The 22800-nt window shown below is 36.5% G+C and overlaps 1 non-coding gene across 1 annotated transcript; it reads left to right on the forward strand.

Moving 5' to 3' along the window:
• The first annotated feature begins 948 nt into the window (after nt 1–948).
• Nucleotides 949–1055, forward strand: LOC127088451 (small nucleolar RNA R71). The gene has a single exon (XR_007790286.1). It is a non-coding gene; the product is annotated as a small nucleolar RNA R71 (small nucleolar RNA).
• The last annotated feature ends 21745 nt before the right edge of the window (nt 1056–22800 follow it).

Raw genomic sequence — 22800 nt, forward strand, 5'->3', positions numbered from 1 at the left:
TCCTTATTACTCTCTTCCTTTTCCTTAGGTTTACTTTCTTCCTCAGTTGGCTTTTTAGAGTTTTGGTTTTCAATTCTTGGATCAGATGGTCCTTCTACCTCTGTTCCACTTCTCAATATAATTGCATGAGCGTGGGTTTTTGGGTTAGGTTGGGGTTGTCCAGGAAATGTACCAGTTGGGGCTGCAGTAGGCGCTTGTTGTTGAGCTACTTGTGAGATTTGTGTTTCCAGCATTTTGTTATGGGTAGCCAGGGCATCTACTTTACTTGCTAGTTGTTTAATTTGTTCGCTAGTGTGTACATTCTGGTTTAAGAAGTCTTTATTGGTTTGCTGTTGAGAAGCTATGAAGTTCTCCATCATGATTTCCAAATTGGACTTCCTAGGAACGTTATTGTTAGGTGTAGATGGGATCGGCTTTTGATATCCCGGAGGTATAGCTGGGGCTTGATTGGGAGCTTGTCCTGGTGCGTATAAAGCATTATTACTCTTATATGAAAAATTAGGATGGTTCTTCCAGTTAGAGTTATAGGTATGCGAGTAGGGATTTCCTTGAGCATAATTCACTTGTTCTGCTTGGATTCCTGTTAGGAGTTGACAGTCTGCAGGAGTGTGACCTTGGATTCCACAGACTTCGCAATTTTGATTTGCGGCAACCACGGTGGCTGGAGGTGATACATTTAAACTTTCAATTTTCTGGGCCAGAGCATCCACTTTTGCATTAACATGATCAAGGCTACTTATCTCGTACATGCCACTTTTCGTTTGAGGTTTCTCTACCATTGTTCGATCGCTTCCCCACTGATAATGATTTTGGGCCATGCTTTCGATAAGTTGATAAGCATCGACATAAGGTTTATCCATAAGCGCACCACCTGCGGTGGCGTCTATTGTTAACCTTGTGTTGTACAAGAGACCATTATAGAAGGTATGAATTACTAACCAGTCCTCTAAACCATGGTGTGGACAAAGTCTCATCATGTCTTTGTATCTTTCCCATGCTTCGAAAAGAGACTCGTTATCTTTCTGTTTAAATCCATTTATCTGGGCTCTCAACATAGCTGTTTTGCTTGGAGGAAAATATCGGGCAAGAAAGACTTTCTTCAACTCGTTCCATGTGGTGACTGAGTTGGAAGGAAGAGACTGAAGCCATCTTCTAGCTTTATCTCTTAACGAGAAAGGAAAGAGACGAAGTCGAATTGCCTCTGAAGTGACACCATTAGCTTTAACAGTATCAGCATATTGGACAAATACGGATTAAAGAAGGTTTGGATCCTCGGTAGGATTTCCAGAGAATTGATTCTGTTGCACTGCTTGTAGCAGCGAAGGTTTAAGTTCGAAGTTGTTTGCTTCGATTGCGGGTGGAGCAATACTCGAATGCGGCTCATCTTGCGATGGAGCGGCGTAATCTCGAAGAGCACGAGCTGGTTCTGCCATCTCGGGTATCGGCGAAGGAAGAAGATTTTTGAGATCAGGCACTTCGATAGGAGGAAGATTGTTTGCAGCACGATATTTCCGAATTCGTCGTAAGACTCGGAGATATAGTTCAATGTCGTTGATTTGTAAGTAAAACGGTTCGCCTTGTGAGCGAGTGTGTGGCATACAAATCAACGAAAGAAAAAAAAATAAAAATAAAAATTGCCTTAGTCTCTACAGCGTAACAGAAGAGTTACGATATCGACTAAATAAAAGTCCCCGGCAACGGCGCCAAAAACTTGATCGCGACTTTATGAGTCGATTTGGGGTACTAACTGCAAGTGCATAGTTCTATCGCGTAGTTTTAAAAGATATCGATGCCACAGGGACTTATGAATCGATATACCGTTTTCTAAGGTTACTTCGTAAAGCTAAGGCGGATGATACTTTGATTGTTTGGGGGAAAAGTAAAACTAAAATTAGATCTAAATTAAATATCAATTAAGTGGATATCGGTATGTAGTTCGTCGTAATTAGGGAATCAAATCTTCGTTGGTTTCTTGGTTTTAAAATAAATCTTTTCAGTAGACACTATTGATTAAAAGCCTTTTCTCAAACTCTCGCTCTGTTGAATAGACCATGGCTTTATATTAACGTAGCTGTCACTTATTAGTTAAGTCCAAAATCACTTTTTGAAAACAACAGAATCTATAGAAACCTTTTTTAAGAAAACACTAACCGTTTAAACACCCTCGTCTCAAACTCTCGCTCTATTGACTTAGATTATATAATTAAACTTAAATGATTAACTCTCGTCCTCACATTTAACCTTTAAAAATACTTTTTGAAAAAGATTAGAATTTAATTAACTCTAAAAATTGCTTTCGCCCTGATTTAGAATTAATGTCCAATTTACACTGTCCAGTTAAAACCTCAAACTTTCGTTCTATTGATTTTAACTTCTTTATGTCTTTTACTCTCGTACAAAAACTTTGGGATTAACCCTGTAAATTGAGACCATAAAAAAGGTGACTTTATTTTTAAATGAAATTAAACCAACTTAGTTTTGATTCCTTCATTCCGCTTACTTTACATACCGATATCTAAAATACTTAGCCGGACATGCTAAACGGGTCTAAACAATCATCATGCTTAAATAAAACCATCTCAGGCAAACAATATAAATAAACAGCAATGCAGAGCATATATAAATTAAAACAATAAATTAAAGAACCTGAATAATTAATAGCAATCTTGAACACTCCATCACAGACCGGTTGGATTTGTTCTTGAACTCTTCAATCGGACAGGAAAATAAAAGCGAAGGAATAAAATACTATGATCTAACGTAAGGTTAGATCCAGTAAAAGATACACAATAGTTTCTGGTGTAGAAACTATTGTGTGAAAAATTAATTAAGTGCTTGAAAGATTGACTGGAAAAGAAAGAAATAAAAATTGCTAATAAAAATAGAAAGCTGTAGAAAAGTAATGCTGTAAAATATGCTTGCACGGCGGAAAGAGACGGGGCTTCAGGGTTGGATAAAAGCAACTATTTATATTAATCTACTTTTGTAACGGTTTCCGAAAATGCCTTCCGTAAGTAGTCTTCACGTTCCAAGAGTCAAGCGGAAGAATAGGCTTCAACGTGCCTCTGTTGCGCGTTAAAAGCCAAAAATATAAGAGAGGGGTGTGACGTTCGTCACACCATGTGTTACGCTCGTAACACAAGGTAGCAGGGCGTGACGCTCGTCACACCTTGTGTGGCGGTCGTCACAGCTTCAGCGCTCCTGGCTTGTGATTGTGGGCTGGGCTTTAGTGAAATTTGCTTCTCATTATCTTTTTGCACCCCCTTTTCTTCCTTTTTCACTTATGCTTCAAATAAGTTACCTGAGACAAATAGAAGGAAAAATACCAAGTAATATCGAATAAAATGAAATAAATCGAAACAAATAATAATATAATTTAATTAAATCGAGTCCAAAAATGTGATATTATTTCATGTTATCACAAACGACCCATAACATTTGGCGGAAGAGCCTTCTTCTCTGGTCAGACGTCCTTCTCTAACCCCCTCTTCTAGACGCATCCCCATATTTACCATCTCGGTGAAGTCAGAAGGAGCGCTAGCGATCATCCGCTCATAATAAAAAGAACTTAAGGTCTTCAAAAAGATCTTAGTCATCTCTTTCTCTTCTAGCGGAGGCACGATCTGTGCTGCTACCTCTCGCCATCTCTGGGCGTGTTCCTTAAAAGTTTCCTTGTCCTTCTGGGACATGGCCCTCAATTGATCCCTATCGGGAGCCATATCCATATTGTACTTGTATTGCTTGATGAAGGCCTCGCCAAGATCGTTGAAGGATCGGATGTTCGCACTGTCTAAACCCATGTACCAACGCAGGGCAGCACCGAACAAATTGTCCTGAAAGTAATGGATGAGCAATTGGTCATTGTCGGTCTGAGTCGACATTTTCCTGGCATACATGACCAGGTGGCTGAGAGGGCAAGTATTTCCCTTGTATTTTTCAAAGTCAGGGACCTTGAATTTCACGGGGATCTTCACATTAGGAACCAAGCAGAGTTCGGCAGCAGACTTGTCGAAAAGATCCTTTCCTCTGAGAGTTTTCAACTCCTTGCGAAGCTCAAGAAATTGATCGTTCATAGCGTCCATCTTCTCATAGACATATGGGCCCTCAGACGGCTCAGAATGATAGATGGTGTCGTCTACTCTGGGAAGAGTATGCATGACAGAAGGAGGAACAGCAAGGACCGGGCTAGATGCCGACATAGAAGCAAAGGTGGGAGCAGGACCCTCGGGCCTGAAATTGGGAGGCATCCCCCACGGGAATCCGGTTGGCATGGCCGTTGGAGCAAAGTGTGCACTGGCTGCAGGCACAGTTGAGGATACAATCTCAAAGATGACTGTCCTCTGGGAAGGAGTTGAAGGTGTCGGAGAAGACTGGCTCTGGGCAGCCATGAATGATTCCATCAAGGCACTTAATCTGGCCACTTCCTCTTTCAGCTCGCGGTTCTCTTGTTCCAGATGATCCATCATTCTTGAAATGTTGGCTCTAGTGTAGTACCGGTGAGTCAGCTTGTCTTCAAAATAAATGAAGAACACAGATTTAGACCACAGGACAAGAAACCGGGAACAAAAACTGCTTATGCACATGATGCATGCAATGCTCGTGCATATGATTTTTTTTCTTTTATTTCAAAGGAACTTTTAGGGTTCTATTTGCAAGTTTGGAAGTATTAATCATTTATCGCATACGGAAATATCTCATCAAATACTATCTGAAACATTTTTACACTAAAAAAGTACAGTTTTGGTAACCAAATACAAGAGAAAAGGAAAATAATCATCTTATGGATCCCTAGAAACAATCATCTAAAGCCCGGGACACAGGAAGATAGGATGCACGAAGTCTTTTCACCTCCCTCTCATAGGCTGCCTCCATATCTGCCTTCTCCTTGGCGAGTCGATCGTACTTCCTTTTCCAAAACTTGGAAGACTGAGGAAGTAGAGAAGTCCATGTATCATCAGGATCATCAATAACCTGATGTTTGAGGAACTCTATCAAAGCATCCTTTTCCTTGATCTGCTGAAGCAACTCCTCTCTTTCACGGATCCAAGCACGTGATCGGTCTTCGTCTCTCAACTCCTCTACTCCTTGGTCAGGGAGGGTTGAAGGCCCAGCCACAATCAAAGGTGTAGGTCTCGGATACTCGTAAGGCATGAGGTACTCAGACGCTCTCTTCCTAACCCAAGTAGTGTAAGGCTCCAAAGCGACACAATTCTTAGGACCCAACTCCTTCCTTCCTTTCCTATGAATCTTGCGCCAAGCACGGACCATTCTGCCCTTCAAGCCTTGGGGATCTTTACCCTCCTGAAAGAACACACCTTCTAACAGAAGGTTATTAGGTTTATCTTTTAGGGGGAACCCAAGCTGACGACGCGCCAAAATAGGGTTGTAGTTAATCCCACCATATGTACCAAGAAGAGGTACATTGGAGAATTCACCACAAGAGTCGATAATCTGCACGCCATCATACACGTGGTTATACCAAGAGATATCATCATTAGTGAGAGACATGAGTCTCGTAGACCACCGTAGACATCCCTTGTTCTCCTTGAAGGCGACCGTCTGCGGTAAGTGAGAAATAAACCACTTATACAACAGAGGCAAACAGCACACAATGGCACCACCACCCTTTGCATTCCTCATATGCAACGAAAAATAGGTGTCACCCAACAGAGTCGGAACGGGATTAAGAGTAGAGAAAATCCTAATAGCGTTCACATCCACAAGCTTGTCGATGTTGGGGAACAATACCAACCCATAGATGAGAAGTACAAATAGGGCCTCAAAGGCATCCTCACTCATGGCCTTCCCTTACATAGTAGCTTAAGCAATGAGGAACTCAGAAGGGAGACCTTGAATTCCACCTTTGGTAATCATATGAGCACCAACCAGAGATTCATCTATGTGCAACATGTCTGCTATCTCTTGAGAAGTAGGAATACTCTCCAAGCCACTGAACGACAACTGGTCTAGAATTGGTATACCCACAAAATAACCATACTCCTCGAGCATGGGCAAAAGCTGAAAATTCGGAAAAGTGAAGCAACGATACAAAGGATCATAAAACTGCACCAATACACTTATCAACCCTTCGTCCACCTGAGTAGTCAGAAGAGGAAGAAGCTTCCCAAAACGAGCCTTGAAACCCAAAGGATCTAATACATAGGATGTCAGGTTCCTTAACTCTTTCAAATCTGGTTGTCTGAAACTGTACTTCTTTGTATTCCTTCTTTGTCTTTCCATGTCTGAAAATTTTGCAAATAAACCCCTTAAATTCCTTGAAAATTTTCTTCATTATTGATGATATGGATGCAAATGGGTGCATGAATGCATGAATGCAACAATCACACTCAAGGATCAAGCAAAGCACACCAAACAAAGGTCATGGGATGGATCATGTTATCCTTAATATCAATCATCCATTTTGGTGGATTACGGTTTACACCCCATCAACACCCAAGTTCCATTGGTATTAAGGATACATGAACGAATCAACCATGAATCAAGGGTTTGTTGCGAGTCACGAGCATGGAGTCTCGGTTAAGAACCACCCAAAGGGAGTGTACTAGGGTTTAAACCTGCCAAACATGTTCTACAAGAGGTTCCCATAGTCATCATCCCATCTTTTCGATATTATCGGATAAACGACTACTCGTATTCCAAAAATATTCTCAAGAGAGATTCTTATGAGTGTAGTATCACGTAACAATCGTATCAAATCTTACACTTGAACGACTTTCACACTACATCCTAAGAATAGGCCAAGATTGGCTTGGTAAACTAAGGTCCTTGGCTTCTAAGGTCTATATTGGAAAGAGTAATGTCTAACCGCAACTTACTTGTGTGACATTATTGATTCCAACATGACCTCCACCAAGTGAATGGACTTGCAAGTCAACTTGCTAAGGAATAACTCCACACAAGTCAACAAGGCTATGCCATTCTCCTATCCTAAGTGCACTCGAGTTCGGGTATAGAACTCATCTCACAAAGATCACCAAGCACACAAGGAATTAATATTCAAGCAATTCAATCATTACATACAATATAGTAATCCCAAATTGCACAAAGATATGTCACAAAACAATATACAATACAATACAACAAATATGAAAAGTAGGCAAAACCCACTAGGATAGATTCCCCAGCAGAGTCGCCACTTTTCTATAGCGGGGTATTCGTTACCATTAGAGATATTGACTAAATCCAAGGTAAATCATACAAGTCGAGTCGCCACCTCACTTCTATTTATCCAAAGGAATGGTTAGAAAGCGAACAAAAACCTAAAAGTTTTAACAAAAACTAGTAAAAGAGAAACAGAGATCTGGGTAAGGGGGTTGGTTATGTAATGGGAAGGTGTTAGGCACCCAAAACATCCTAGGTACTCCTAGGGAGCCCTTTTCACACTTGTTGTAAAGGTTGTTGTTTTTGTGAAAATTTTGTTTGTGCAAACATGATTGAAGAGATGAGAAGAGAATATACAAGTTTATTTACATTTTGTGTTTGGATGGATAAACCCATTGCCTATGTACCATCTTAAAAAAGATTAGGATCAAAACCTTGTAGTTCGGGGTAAAAATCTCAAAATGAGTTGGTGAATTGATTGGTCCAAAAGCCTTAAGGTCTTTTGTTATCCAAGGGAGAAAACTCAACCAACAACCACAAATCCACCATGTGAGGATAGCTTCAACATGCTAGTGAGGGGTTAACCCTATAATAAGCATGGAAGGCTCATTGTCCATCACTAAGGATATAGGTGAGTATTACATCTACCTCAAGGATAACTCAAACCTAATGACTAAAGGTTATGAAAAATTTGATCAAGAAAGTGGCCATTGAAACCACAAAAGATATTCGAAGGGTTATATTTACCAATGAAAAGTATTTGCAAAATGGTCAAAGTTGACTTAGAAGTTCAATTCAAAGTAAGTATTATGAAAAGAAAGTTTGAAAATCAAAAGCATAAGGCTTAGGTTTCTAATGTTTGAAAACAATGGTTAAATGTTTGCACAAAAGTTTTGGCTTGGGTTAGAGTGGAGAGAAAAAGAAGAATGTCTAAAGTCCTAAGCATACAAGAAGGTGAGGGATAAAGAAACAAAACCACAATGGAGTTCCTCTCTTGAGATCATATTAATGATCCAAGTAGCTCCCATCCTTTGGAATAAGCAATCACACAAAGCATAAACTCAAGCAATCATCAATCAAAGTGAATTCTTGGAAAGACTCCTCAATGCATCTTGGATCTCTCTCTCTTAGAAGCTCATGGCAATGGTTCCCCAAATTTGAATCAAGTTGGAATTCCTAGCACAAGAACACACACATCAAAGAGTTGCCATGCCAAAAAGAAGAAGAGAATTGATCTTGTATTGGTTTAAGCCTTTTGCATGATTTAGGAAACAACCTATCCTTAATGCAAAGCCATTCACTTGATCAATTGATCAAGATGAATTAGATTTGAATCAAGGAAGATTAAGTCTCCCTAATCAATGTTAACTTATCAACCTTCAACTCATTGATCAAAAGAAAAAGAAGAAGAAGAAGAAGAAGAAGGAGATGGATAATGGATAAGGAAATGGAAAGGTTAAAATGCATAAGGTGAAATAAAAATGTACCAATCCATGTGTATTGACCAAATGACATTGAAAGTCAAACTCAAACAATGAGAAATCAGAAATGAGATGAAGATTGGAGGTCAAACAATAAGCAAAATATTTTTGGTATTTTTAATATTAAAATAAGCTTGAATTAAAAATAAAAGGAAAGGTCAAACTTCAAAATCACTTCAAATCAACCTTGAAAGGTCCAAGTGATTTATCCCAAGTTCAACAAGGTCAAACAATGTTTGACAAAAAAAATCAGCATTTTTAAAAGTCAGAAACTATTTTTAATCCATTAAAAATGAATAAAAATAACCTAATTGAACTAAAATCTCAAATGAATCTCAAATCAATTATAAAATTGATGAGAATATTTTTCATAGATTCATCATCATCCAAATAGGTTAGGAAAATATTTTTGTATTTTTGGAATATCAAAAACTATTTAAAATGAATTAAAAATAACCAGAAAAGAGAAAATTCACAAAAATATCAAATGATGAAATAAAAAATATTAAAAATCAAAATTAGAAACTAGAAATTATTTGGAGAAGAATGAAATTGGTCCCATATTTTTTGGATTTAAAATGAAGAAGATATGAATTTTTGAAAATAATGGAAATAAAAGAAATTTAATCAAAAATTGGAAATTCAAAAAAACCAGGAGCGTTAGATCTGAGCTCATTAATTGAGCTGGTAGATCATACGCTCCAGATGTGCGCTTCCACCATAGGTCCAAGTCCACGCGTAACACAATGAATAAATGAAAGTTATAACAAGCGAAGGCCATGATTAGATCTGGGAAACTCAATCCAACGATCCAGATTCAAACTGGCAATGGGACGGCCACCGGAGCCACCTTCTTCTCCGGTGAGCTTGTGTTTTTCGGCCAAAATTACAGAAAACCAAAACTTAACCAAAATACACGATCCATACATCATTGGAAAGCTGGGATGATGCACATCATCCCTGTATCACTCAATTCCACTATAGATCTCTATATTGAGAGAAATCAGAGATGGAAATTCTGTGATGTTCAAGTGAACTTCATGGATTTCAACAATTAAGTACTCAAATCAATTGCCTCTATGGAGAGGACTTCAGCCAACACAAAATCCAAGCAAATAGATCAAAAGATGATGAGTTTCGAAGAAAAAACCAATTGAAGAATAACCTTGGATTCTGGAAATTTGAGCTCGATTCCTTGCTTTCTTTATCAAAACAGAAGATCAATGAACTAAAGGATGAAGGTTTAGAAGCTTTAGATCCAAAGATTCGACCAGATGTAGTTGAATTTTAGATCTGAAAAATTTGAAGAAAAGTGAAATAGCTTCTTTGGTGAGAGGTTAGGTTTTCAGTTCTGCAGCATTTCAGGTTGATTCATGGATGAGATTTGAATGGAATAGGGCTTCTATTTATAGAGGGAATGGCGAGGAGAGGGTGATTCAATTTGTGTGCATGAAATTGGACATTCCTTGCATGGGCTTGCATGATCATACACAAGGCCCAAAACCAAAGCCAAATGCAATCTGAAATCATACCAAAGTGAAATGAACGTGTAATCTGAATGGTAATTGCTTGCGCATGGAATATTGAGGTGTTATGCATAATTGAACTAAAAGCTTCTCCTCTTCGAAAATACCAATTGCCAAACTCAAACATGATCATGTGAGTAATGGTTGGAAAGGTTTTGATGTAAGGAACATTTGTTATGTTGAGCAAAAATCCATTTGAAGTGTGGAAATTTGTGAAATTTGAGTTTAAAGTGCAAGGTGCAAAACATGTAAAGGCAAAGTTTCTAAATTTGGCCAATGTTCAAGCCCTTCTGTTTTGATGATGCAAGCCTCAAATGAAAAAACCTCCAACATCAAAGTTGTAGATCTTTTCAAGAAAATCAAAATGGACTTCAATTTGGCATCATTTGGATTTTTGGTAAAAGAGTTATGGCCACTTGAAGTTGGACTTGATTGCCTTTTAATGCATTTGGCCTAAAAGGACCTATAATGTTTTGCATTATCACATGTACTTCCTTTGAGATTTTGAAATTTTGTCCAACATAACCTTTGAAGTAGACATCTTAAGCATTCCAATGCATTTGATTACACCTCAAAATCATAAAAAATGAATGAGTTATGTCCTTGGGAAGTTGACCCAAAATTAGGGTTTCAGTCAAAATGACCTATAATGTCTTGGAATAGGAGATGACCTTCCAAGCTTCAAATCAATTTTTGATGAACACGAAAGTTGTTCATATGGTCCTTAAGAACATTTTTTCTTTTGGAACCATCTCCATTTTACCAACACATAAAACGTTAGGTCTCAGTGCATTTCAAAATAGTCAGATGAATTGACTGATCAACTACTCAAGTCCATGACTCATATCTTGCTGAATTGATGATTGAGGACACTCAAATAAGCTCAAATATGCATGAAATGATGAATTTAAAGAACTTCCCTTGATTGTATTTGATCATAGGCTGAGGTTGCTTCATGAACAAGGCATTGTGGTGCACATATGAATTAGGGTTTCTTTGGGGGACAAACCTCAAACCCTTTGACTTGCTTTGATCAAAATGATGAATTGAGATCCCTGGGAGGCATATTTGATGGATGAGAGCTTTGGGAACCATTACCATGCTTGCTTTCATCTCCTCTTGGCCATATCTTTGTACCAATGATCTCCTTGAAGCTCTTGACCTTGTGACTGCTCAAGCTACAAACAAAAGATGTTAGTGACATATTTTTGTGCTTTTGGTTAGTAAACAAAATAAGACAAGCAATGATATACAATTCATGCATGCTTGGTGATCTCAAACCACTCACAAGAGGTCCCACCCAAAGGCAAAGGGAACCAAGATACCCATGATCCTTGAGGCTTTGCAAATACAATGTTATGATGCCATGAGGGATCTTAAGGGCAAAATTAGGGTCTTACAGGCGCCCATATGGCATTGTCGAAAACATAGAGGCGGATCAGGGGTACTCCAAAACCCCTATCAATCATGTCGACATGCGCCAATTTGACAAGCATTTGGCCATCATAGCTCCTTGTGATTCGACTGAGTTTGCATTCACCCCTGATGACAACGCTTATTGTTCCCTGTCACTGCACCCTCACTATGGTTTTCGTTGGGACAGAGAAATAGTAGGCAAATACGACTTCAGATATTTGGGTGTGTCTAGAATCGAGCCCACAGGATGGGGAAGTGAATTCAATAATGATGACTGAGTTTACAGCGCTAAAAAGGATTTCCGCTTACATAGCCGAAAGCAAGCAACAATTGTCCTTAGAGGCCGAAATCAAAAGCATGGTTGTTGAAGCCAGTGAAGTTTCTCAATCGATAGGTCCTGGGAATAACTTTGACCCAATGCCACCTGACAAGGGTCAGAGTGAAGAGCAAGACCAGAGGCTCGATGCGATCTACAACGATGAGCCTTTGGGTTTTGAGAAGGATCAGCTAGCAACAAACATTAAAATGATGGCTCATGATCCCCTAGAAGAAGTAGACTTGGGAGAGAGAGTGATAAAAAAGCCAAATTACATTAGTTCTAATATCCATCCTCAACTCAAAGTCGAAGTGGTCCAGTTGTTGAGAGAGTTTAAAGACTGTTTCGCATGGGACTATGATGAAATGCCTGGTTTGAGCAGAGAGCTGGTCGAATTGAAATTGTCGATCAATCCTGGAAAGAAGCCTGTGAAGCAGAACCCAAGGCGATTTGCCCCAACAATACTTTCGAAGATTAAAGAAGAAGTCGAAAGGCTCCTTCGCTGCAATTTCATTCGCACGGCCAGGTATGTCGAATGGTTAGCTAATATTGTGCCAGTTGTAAAAAAGAATGGTACTTTAAGGGTTTGCTTAGATTTTAGAGATTTAAATACTACAACCCCAAAAGATGAATATTCAATGCCAGTGGCAGAAATGCTAGTCGATTCCGCTGCAGGCTATGAATATTTAAGCATGCTTGACGGGTATTATGGGTATAATCAAATATTTATTGCTGAAGAGGATGTCCCAAAAACAGCATTTTGATGCCCTAGAGTCTTAGGCACCTACGAATGGGTGGTGATGCCTTTTGGTTTGAAAAATATCGGGGCAACCTACCAAAGAGAGATGAATTAGATCTTCCACGATTTTATAGACTTTTATGCAAATCTATATAGATGATATTGTCATTAAGTCTGTTTCAGAGAAGAGTCACATATACCATCTTTGAATATATTTTGAGAGGATGAGAAAACATGGTCTAAAAATGAATCCTTTAAAATGCGCTTTTTGTGTGCAAGCTGGGGGTTTCTTAGGCTTTGTGGTCCACAAAAGGGGATCGAAATAAATCAGAATAAGACCAAGTCCATCATGGAAGCGAAAGCGCCATCAACGAAGAAAGGTTTGCAGTCACTACTAGGCAAGATCAATTTCCTAAGGAGATTCATCTCAAACCTTAGTGGGAAGATACAAGCTTTTTCACCATTGCTTTGACTCAACAAGGAAGGGTTCGAACGAGGGAAGGCTCAACAAGAAGCATTTGATAAGATTAAAGCATACTTGAGTCATCCACCAATCTTGACACCACCTTGTATGAACAAAAGTATGAGATTGTATATATATGCATCTGACAAGACTTTAGGGAGCATGTTGGCTCAAGAGGATGATAATGGTGTCGAAAGAGCCATCTACTACCTCAGTAGAGTCTTAAATGATGCAAAAACTAGGTATAGCATAGTTGAAAAATTATGTTTATGCTTGTATTTCTCTTGTACAAAATTGAAGTATTATATAAAACCTGTTGATGTTTATGTTTCATCTCATTTCGACGTTATTAAGCATATGTTATCCAAACCAATTTTGCATAATCGAATTGGGAAATGGGCATTAGCATTAACTGAATTTTCTTTAACATACATTCCATTAAGAGCTGTTAAAGGCCAAGTGGTAGCAGATTTTATAGTCGACCACTCCATAGATGCAAATGCACTGAACTATCTCAAATTGGAACCTTGGAAGTTGTACTTCGATGGGTCTAGTCACAAGGATGGTACATGCATAGGGGTTGTAATTATTTCTCCTAATAAAATTCCAACAAGATTCAAGTACAAAGTAGAGGGTATCTTCTCAAACAATGAGGCTGAATATGAAGCCCTCATAGCAGGACTTAAAATATTGTTGGAATTGGGGGCAACTCGAGTCGAAATAATGGGTGACTCAGAGTTAGTAATAAAGCAAATCACAAAGGAATATAGATGTATTAAGGAGAATTTAATTATGTACTTCACAATATCCAATCGACTGCTAAAAAGATTTGAAATGGCTACTATTCGACACATACCTCGACTAGAAAATCAAGTGAATAACGATTTAGCTCAGATTGCATCCGGGTATAAAATTTCAAAAGAAAATTTGCAAAAAGTCACCGAAGTCAGAGGAAAGGTCGTCGCAACCATATTAATACCTCTAGACTTAGAAAAGACAAAGTTGGGATATGCTGACGAAGGGAACTTCTAAATATTGGCAATAGACAATTTGACAGATGAAGATTGGAGGAAACCAATAGTGGTGTATCTGCAGAATCCAATGGCATCTACTGATCGAAAAACTAGGTATCGAGCATTGAGTTATGTTCTTTTGGGTATAGAGTTGTTTAAAAAGTCTCCTGAGGGAATTCTGCTTAAGTGCCTCAGTGAGTCAGAGGCGTACTTAGCCCTTTCGACTGTCCATAGTGGAGCGTGTGGGGCACACCAAGTTGGTCATAAGATGAAATGATTTTTATTTCACCAAGGGATGTATTGGCCTACTATGTTGAAAGATTGCATTGAATTCACAAAGGGATGCCAAGAATGTTAGATACATGTAGGCATACAACATGTTCCTGCAAGTGAATTACATTCTATCATCAAGCCTTGGCCATTTAGCGGCTGGGCTTTAGATTTGATTGGGGAAATTCGACCTCCATCATCTAAAAGTAAAAGATATATATTGGTGGGAGTTGATTATTTTACGAAGTGGATTGAAGCTATACCCATACCAAATGTGAATCAAGAGGATGTGATCGAGTTTATCCAGAAACACATTATTTATAGATTTGGAATCCCAGAGACGGTTACAACGGATCAAGGGTCAGTATTCATTGGTCGGAAAATGCAAGAATTTTCCAAAGAAATGGGTTTCAAATTGTTAACTTCGACGCCTTATTATGCTCAGGCCAATGGACAAATCGAAGCTGCCAATAAAGTGATCATTGGTTTGATTAAAAAGCATGTAGGGAAGAAGTCTAGGAATTGGCATACAACTCTAGACCAGATTTTATGGGCATGTCGCACCTCACCCAAAGAGGCCACTAAGTTAACCCTTTTTCGACTAACCTTTGGCCACGATGTTGTTCTACTAGTAGAAATTCACCTACAATCTGTAAGGATTCAAAGGCACCATGAACTTCCAACAAAGTCATATTGGAGCATGATGTTGGATGAATTGGTTAACTTAGATGAAGAAAGGTTAAATGCCTTAGAGTTATTAAAAAGGAAAAAGAAGAGAATAGAAATCTCTTATAATAAGAGGGTAAAATTCAAAAGTTTTGCGCCTAAAGACTTGGTCTGGAAAGTGATTCTTCCAATGGATCGAAAGGATAGAGTGATCTGTTGTCGCACACGGGTCAAAAACGAGTTTAAAAGTGTAGTAAAACGGAAGCGACACTCGAATATCGTATCACAAGGACTCTTGAATGTTATAACCAAAGGAATGAAAATAAGAGGGTTTTTAAGGTTCAAAACTTAAATCGATGATTATTAAAGGTAAAATCAAAATTGATAAATAAATTAATCTATTGTATCGATTTTCGACTTATCATCGAATCTTATAATTTCAATTCCCTAGCGGGTTTAATCCCATTCGATTACAATACCCACTGACAAGCGCAAATTGGTATTATATGATGTATGTTCCTAATTTACGAATTAAGCAAACGGATTTAAGCAGACGCGAATTAAGCAAACACGACTTAATCAAACACAATAACAAAAAAGCTACGCTAACGTGATTATAGTTAAGGATCATACAAACAATCAAATTTAATCAACTCTATCCTATAAGAAACAATTGAATTAAGCATACGAAAGTAATCAAATTAAGCAAACGAGTTTATAGGAAGAATTGAAAAGAAATCGAAATTAAACTGAAATTATTAAAAACCTCAAAGTGGAATTCGAATACAATAGATCAGCTCTTTGGGAATTAGCTCTCCATGAAATCTTCTAAGCAATACTGTCTCATCAAAAATTAGAATTTTATTTTCTATAGTAGTGAAAAACCTAATATAATAAAAGGCAAATTCGGGCCCTTATAGGATCCGGCTCGAAAATTACAAAAACTGGCCCAAACTAACTATTTTAATTAAGTCTGAAACTTCAACGAATTATTGGACCCTCCTTCACTTAGAATCATCTTTTTACTTCAACATTAAACTTGTAGCTCTTTCTCTTAGCTTTCCATTGCATATTAGAACGCGTCAATCCGACTCATATAGTCCAAGTTATGATCTGCATAGTGATAAGGTATCAAATAACTATTTATACTGAAAATAAAGTACGAAAATAAAATAAATTCAAAAATAAACTTAAATATTAAAACACACTAAAATAGTAAAAATAATATAATAAACTATAGAGTTGCCTAAGTACAATAGTAGAAGAAGGTGCATCAAAATGCACTGATCAAATTCTCTCATACTTGAACTTTTGCACTCTGAGCAAAATTATAAATTCAAAACTTAAAACAGAAAGAAAAAAACCAGAACAAACAAAACATGCAATTCCAATGTTTATCAAGATACAAGGTACAAGCAGAATTATAAGTCTAAGCTTCAAGAATATGGTGTTAGTGAGCAACTTCTTGTGACATTCAAAGAAGATAGAAAAACGGATTACCAAATAGTACATCCAAAAGTAATAAGATCCTCACAGGATAAATTTCACTCAACTCTCAAGTGTTTAGAATAACTGTTTATACTCAAAGCACAACATGGAAGTTAGTACTACCATAAGCTTGAAAAGACTCTAACATCCACAATTGAAATACATGCACACAAAGATCAAAAAGACTTTTATTTGGTTGTAACATGACCAAGGTAAGGGTGAGATAAATCCTAAGGGGTATTAGGCTAAAATTCAAAGAGACAAAAGAGACTTGAAAGAAACTGCGGGAGTTGAATTTGCAAAATATTTCATTCACTTCAACAACTCTATATGAACTGTTTTCATTCATATTTTTTTTCTCCTTTCACTTTTTTCTTCTTTTTTTTCTTCTTTTTCATAATAAGTATGTATTGAATGTATACATCTTTCTATTTTTTTTTTCATTCATTTTTTTTCTTTTCTATTTTCTTTTTCTATTTTTCTTTTCTTTTTCTACCAACTTCTGAAATATTGCAAACATAATTATTCACACCTCACACAACTCCAAATAAGACTCTTTCAACCCTTTGAATAGGGTGATATAACATTGTTTTTCACTTCTCAATTTGTAATGAGTATTAAACAAAAAAAAGGATAATAAACTCAAGGGGGTTTCAAACAAGGGATGATATTATTTTAGGGTTGACTTTTTGGCTAACTGGCTAAAAAACAAAAAACAAAACTGCCTTTATAATATCAGTGTACACAAGTAAACAACAACATCAACAAGAATCAATTCAAGTTCTAGAGACTAACAGACATGAGTGAACCACAAAAAAAAGAAAGAGATGGATTTTTGTATGTTATCCATATAAGGCTCAAAATCTCACGAGGTTAATTGATATACCACAAATGATATATAACTTAGACTTTAGTCATTCCTATCATACTAAAAATGCACAACAAAATTTTCACATCACACCACAAGACTTTAGTCAAGAGAACTAAGATAAATACTCATAATTGTAACTCAAAAACCAAAGAAAAAAACATACAATTTTTTTTTTAATTTAGCAACTAAAAACCAAAAACAGAGAAAAACTGAAAAACAAAATAAAGAAAACAAAACAAATAAATGGTTCTCTCCCCCACACTTAAAACATACACTGTCCTCAATGAAATACCATAAATACAAAATAAGAGTGGGGGAAAGGAAAGGACACACCCGAGGAGTCAAGGCGGATAAGTGATTGCATAAGCAGCCTTTCCCAAAGAGAGTTCTTCTGCAGTCTCTTCTTCCAAAGTCGGGTTCTCATGTAGTAGCTTTGGGTAGTGTCCATTGACCTTGAAATTTTGATTAATGTATTCGCCTTGCATTCCAGGATCAAAGAAGAATCTTTGATAAGTGAAAGTGTTGAATGGGCGCGTGAAACTGGTCTCCTTTTTCATAACATCAAGAATTAAAGGATTACGAGGTTGCCTCACTAATTTTGTTTCATCTTTAAGTGAGATCTTATACATATATATGGATGGGCTAATATCAAGAGTGTCAGCCAAGGTCCATCTAATTCCCTTCTTATGTTTCAGCTTAAGTTGAGGCTTTGATGAATATATAAATCCTCAGGAAGTGGTTTAGGCTCTAAAGAATGTGGTTGCTCAATGGATGGTATGTTTGGGGCAGCCGAAATGTCAAGAGCTTCAGCTACATAAACAACTTCATTTACAATATCACCCTGCAAGGCAGCATCAATCTCAGCACAAACAGCACAAAAGTTAGTGTTAGTACAATCATCAGATGAGTAAATATCATCAAAACCAGATAAATTTGGAAAATCAGCTGAAAACAAATCAGAATAAGCTTCATCAACAACTTCAGAAAGCAACTCTATTTGAAAAACAGAATGCTCTTCCTCGTTAATCTTCTTATTTTCCAGTACTCTTTATGGGAAAGGGATTGATGATACATAGTTTTTTCCAACCTCAACAATAATAGGATGTTCTGGTTCTGTAACTTCTTCGGATCTCAAGGAAATTACACACACATTAGAGCCTTTTGGATTAACTATTGTTTGGGCATGTAGTTGGTTTGATCCTTGAGCTTGTTGCATGACATTCATTGAAGTGGCAAGTTGTCCAATTTGTGTTTGCAAAGTCTGAATACTAGAATATGTTCGTTGTTGAAATTGGAGACTGTTTACAACCATTTGCTTGACAAATTTCTCTAGTGAAGGTTCAGAAGGTGAAGAGGTGGTTACTTGTGGAAGGTTATATGGTGGTGGTGGTGGAATGGGTAGCATCAATTGTTTCATTAAAGAGGTAAGTTCATCAATTCTGGTTTCTAGAGCCTTGTTGGAAGAAGAAACCTGAATCTCATTCACACCTTTTGCTTGGACCACAAAATTATCCCTTGTTATGAACTGTTGGGAGTTAAGTGACATGTTCCCAATCAAGGATTTTGCAGCAATAGGATATTCAATACACAAAGCATTATAATCAATATCAGGGACAACAATTCTCTCAGAGTTCTTTGGTCAGCCATGGTAAACTTAATAGAAAAGAAAAAAAATCAACAAATAATGAGAAAACACAACTAACTCAGCAATGCAGCAATAAATAGGAAAATATCGACAATGTCCCTATTAAGTAAAAACAATTGAAATACAAAAAAATGATTAAAATAATATAAAAAAAAATACAAAAACACAAAAATTAATCTAATAACGTCAATTAAGAGTTTTGAGAATTTTTCGAAATTTTTTGAAACAACCAAAACAGAAAATAAATCATAAAAAATAGAAAAATAAGGAATTTCGACTTGTTAGGGCGGCTTCCACTATTTAGTTTCTAAATAGAGGCTTTTGATCCTTAATTTTTTCCTAATGAATCGAGAAAGAATCAGAATAATCTGAGGCAATTTGTTTAAAAACAGATTTTTTTTCCTAAACCGCAAAAAGACCAATACGCAAGAAAGATAAGGCAAAAAAACGCTAAAAAAATAACACGATTATAATAAAGGTTAGACTATAATAATGGTTAAAATCTACAAAAGTCCTAGGCAACGGAGCCAATTTGATCCGCTGTCGCACACGGGTCAAAAACGAGTTTTAAAGTGTAGTAAAACGGAAGCGACACTCGAATATCGTATCACAAGGACTCTTGAATGTTATAACCAAAGGAATGAAAATAAGAGGGTTTTTAAGGTTCAAAACTTAAATCGATGATTATTAAAGGTAAAATCAAAATTGATAAATAAATTAATCTATTGTATCGATTTCCGACTTATCATCGAATCTTATAATTTCAATTCCCTAGCGGGTTTAATCCCATTCGATTACAATACCCACTGACAAGCGCAAATTGGTATTATATGATGTATGTTCCTAATTTACGAATTAAGCAAACGGATTTAAGCAGACGCGAATTAAGCAAACACGACTTAATCAAACACAATAACAAAAAAGCTACGCTAACGTGATTATAGTTAAGGATCATACAAACAATCAAATTTAATCAACTCTATCCTATAAGAAACAATCGAATTAAGCATACGAAAGTAATCAAATTAAGCAAACGAGTTTATAGGAAGAATTGAAAAGAAATCGAAATTAAACTGAAATTATTAAAAACCTCAAAGTGGAATTCGAATACAATAGATCAGCTCTTTGGGAATCAGCTCTCCATGAAATCTTCTAAGCAATACTGTCTCATCAAAAATTAGAATTTTATTTTCTATAGTAGTGAAAAACCTAATATAATAAAAGGCAAATTCGGGCCCTTATAGGATCCGGCTCGAAAATTACAAAAACTGGCCCAAACTAACTATTTTAATTAAGTCTGAAACTTCAACGAATTATTGGACCCTCCTTCACTTAGAATCATCTTTTTACTTCAACATTAAACTTGTAGCTCTTTCTCTTAGCTTTCCATTGCATATTAGAACGCGTCAATACGACTCCTATAGTCCAAGTTATGATCTGCATAGTGATAAGGTATCAAATAACTATTTATGCTGAAAATAAAGTACGAAAATAAAATAAAGTCAAAAATAAACTTAAATATTAAAACACACTAAAATAGTAAAAATAATAGAATAAACTATACAGTTGCCTAAGTATAATAGTAGAAGAAGGTGCATCAAAATGCATTGATCAAATTCCCCTACACTTGAACTTTTGCACTCCGAGCAAAATTATAAATTCAAAACTTAAAACAGAAAGAAAAAACCGGAACAAACAAAGCATGTAATTCCAAAGTTTATCAAGATACAAGGTACAAGCAGAATTATAAGTCTAAGCTTCAAGAATATGGTGTTAGTGAGCTACTTCTTGTGACATTCAAAGAAGATAGAAAAATGGATCACCAAATAGTACATCCAAAAGTAATAAGATCCTCACAGGATAAATTTCACTCAACTCTCAAGTGTTTAGAATAACTGTTTATACTCAAAGCACAACATGGAAGTTAGTACTACCATAAGCTTGAAACTACTCTAACATCCACAATTGAAATACATGCACACAAAGATCAAAAGGACTTTTATTTGGTTGTAACATGGGCAAGGTAAGGGTGAGATAAATCCTAAGGGGTACTAGGCTAAAATTCAAAGAGACAAAAGAGACTTGAAAGAAACTGAGGGAGTTGAATTTGCAAAATATTTCATTCACTTCAACAACTCTATATTAACTCTTTTCGTACATATTTTTTTTCTCCTTTCACTTTTTTCTTCTTTTTCTTCTTCTTTTTCATAAGGAGTATGTATTGACATGTATACATCTTTCTATTTTTTTCATTCATTTTTTTTTCTATTTTCTTTTTCTATTTTTCTTTTTTTTACTATCAACTTCTGAAATATTACAAACATAATTATTCAACCTCACACAACTCCAAACAAGACTCTTTCAACCCTTTGAATAGGGTGATATAACATTGTTTTTCACTTCTCGATTTGTAATGAGTTTTAAACAAAAAAAAGGATAATAAACTCAAGGGGGTTTCAAAGAAGGGATGATATTATTTCAGGGTTGACTTTTTGGCCAACTGGCTAAAAAACAAAAAACAAAACTGCCTTTATCATATCAGTGTACACAAGTAAACAACAACATCAACAAGAGTCAATTCAAGTTCTAGAGACTAACAGACATGAGTGAACCACACAAAGAAGAAAGAGATGGATTTTTTTATGTTATCCACATAAGGCTCAAAATCTTACGAGGTTAATTGATCTACCACAAATGATGTATAATTTACACTTTAGTTATTCCTATCATACTAAAAATGCACAACAAATTTTTCATATAACACCAAAAGACTTTAGTCAAGAGAACTAAGAAAAATACTCATAATTGTAACTCAAAAACCAAAGGAAAAAACATGCAATTTTTTTTAATTTAGCAACTAAAAACAAAATAAACAAAACAAAACAAATAAATGGTTCTCTCCCCCACACTTAAAACATACATTGTCCTCAATGAAATACCATAAATATAAAATAAGAGTGGGGGAAAGGAAAGGACACACCCGAGGAGTCAAGGCGGATAAGTGATTGCATAAGCAGCCTTTCCCAAAGAGAGTTCTTCTGTAGTCTCTTCTTCCAAACTCGGGTTCTCATGTAGTAGCTTTGGGTAGTGTCCATTGACCTTGAAATTTTGATTAGTGTATTCGCCTTGTATTCCAGGATCAAAGAAGAATCTTTGATAAGTAAAAGTGTTGAATGGGCGCGTGAAGGTGGTCTCCTTTTTCATAACATCAAGAATTAAAGGATTACAAGGTTGTCTCACTAATTTTGCTTCATCTTTAAGTGAGATCTTATACATATATATGGATGGGCTAATATCACGAGTGTCAGCCAAGGTCCATCTAATTCCGTTCTTATTTCTGCTTAAGTTGAGGCTTTGATGAATAATATAAATCCTTAGGAAGTGGTTTAGGCTCTAAAGAATGTGGTTTCTCAATGGATGGTATGTTTGGGGCAACCGGAATGTCAAGAGCTTCAGCTATATAAACAACTTCATTTACAATATCACCCTGCAAGGTAACATCAATCTCAGCACAAACAGCACAAAGGTTAGTGTTAGTACAATCATCACATGAGTAAATATCATCAAAACCAGATAAATTTGGAAAATCAGCTGAAAATACATCAGAATAAGCTTCATCAACAACTTTAGAAAGCAACTCTATTTGAAAACAGAATGCTCTTCCTCGTCAATCTTCTTATTTTTTAGTACTCTTTGTGGGAAAGGGATTGATGATACATACTTTTTTCCAACCTCAACAATAATAGGATGTTCTGGTTCTGTAACTTTTTCGGATCTCAATGAA

Source organism: Lathyrus oleraceus, chromosome 5, assembly GCF_024323335.1.
Source record: "Lathyrus oleraceus cultivar Zhongwan6 chromosome 5, CAAS_Psat_ZW6_1.0, whole genome shotgun sequence".
NCBI classification, from domain to species: Eukaryota; Viridiplantae; Streptophyta; class Magnoliopsida; order Fabales; family Fabaceae; genus Lathyrus; species Lathyrus oleraceus.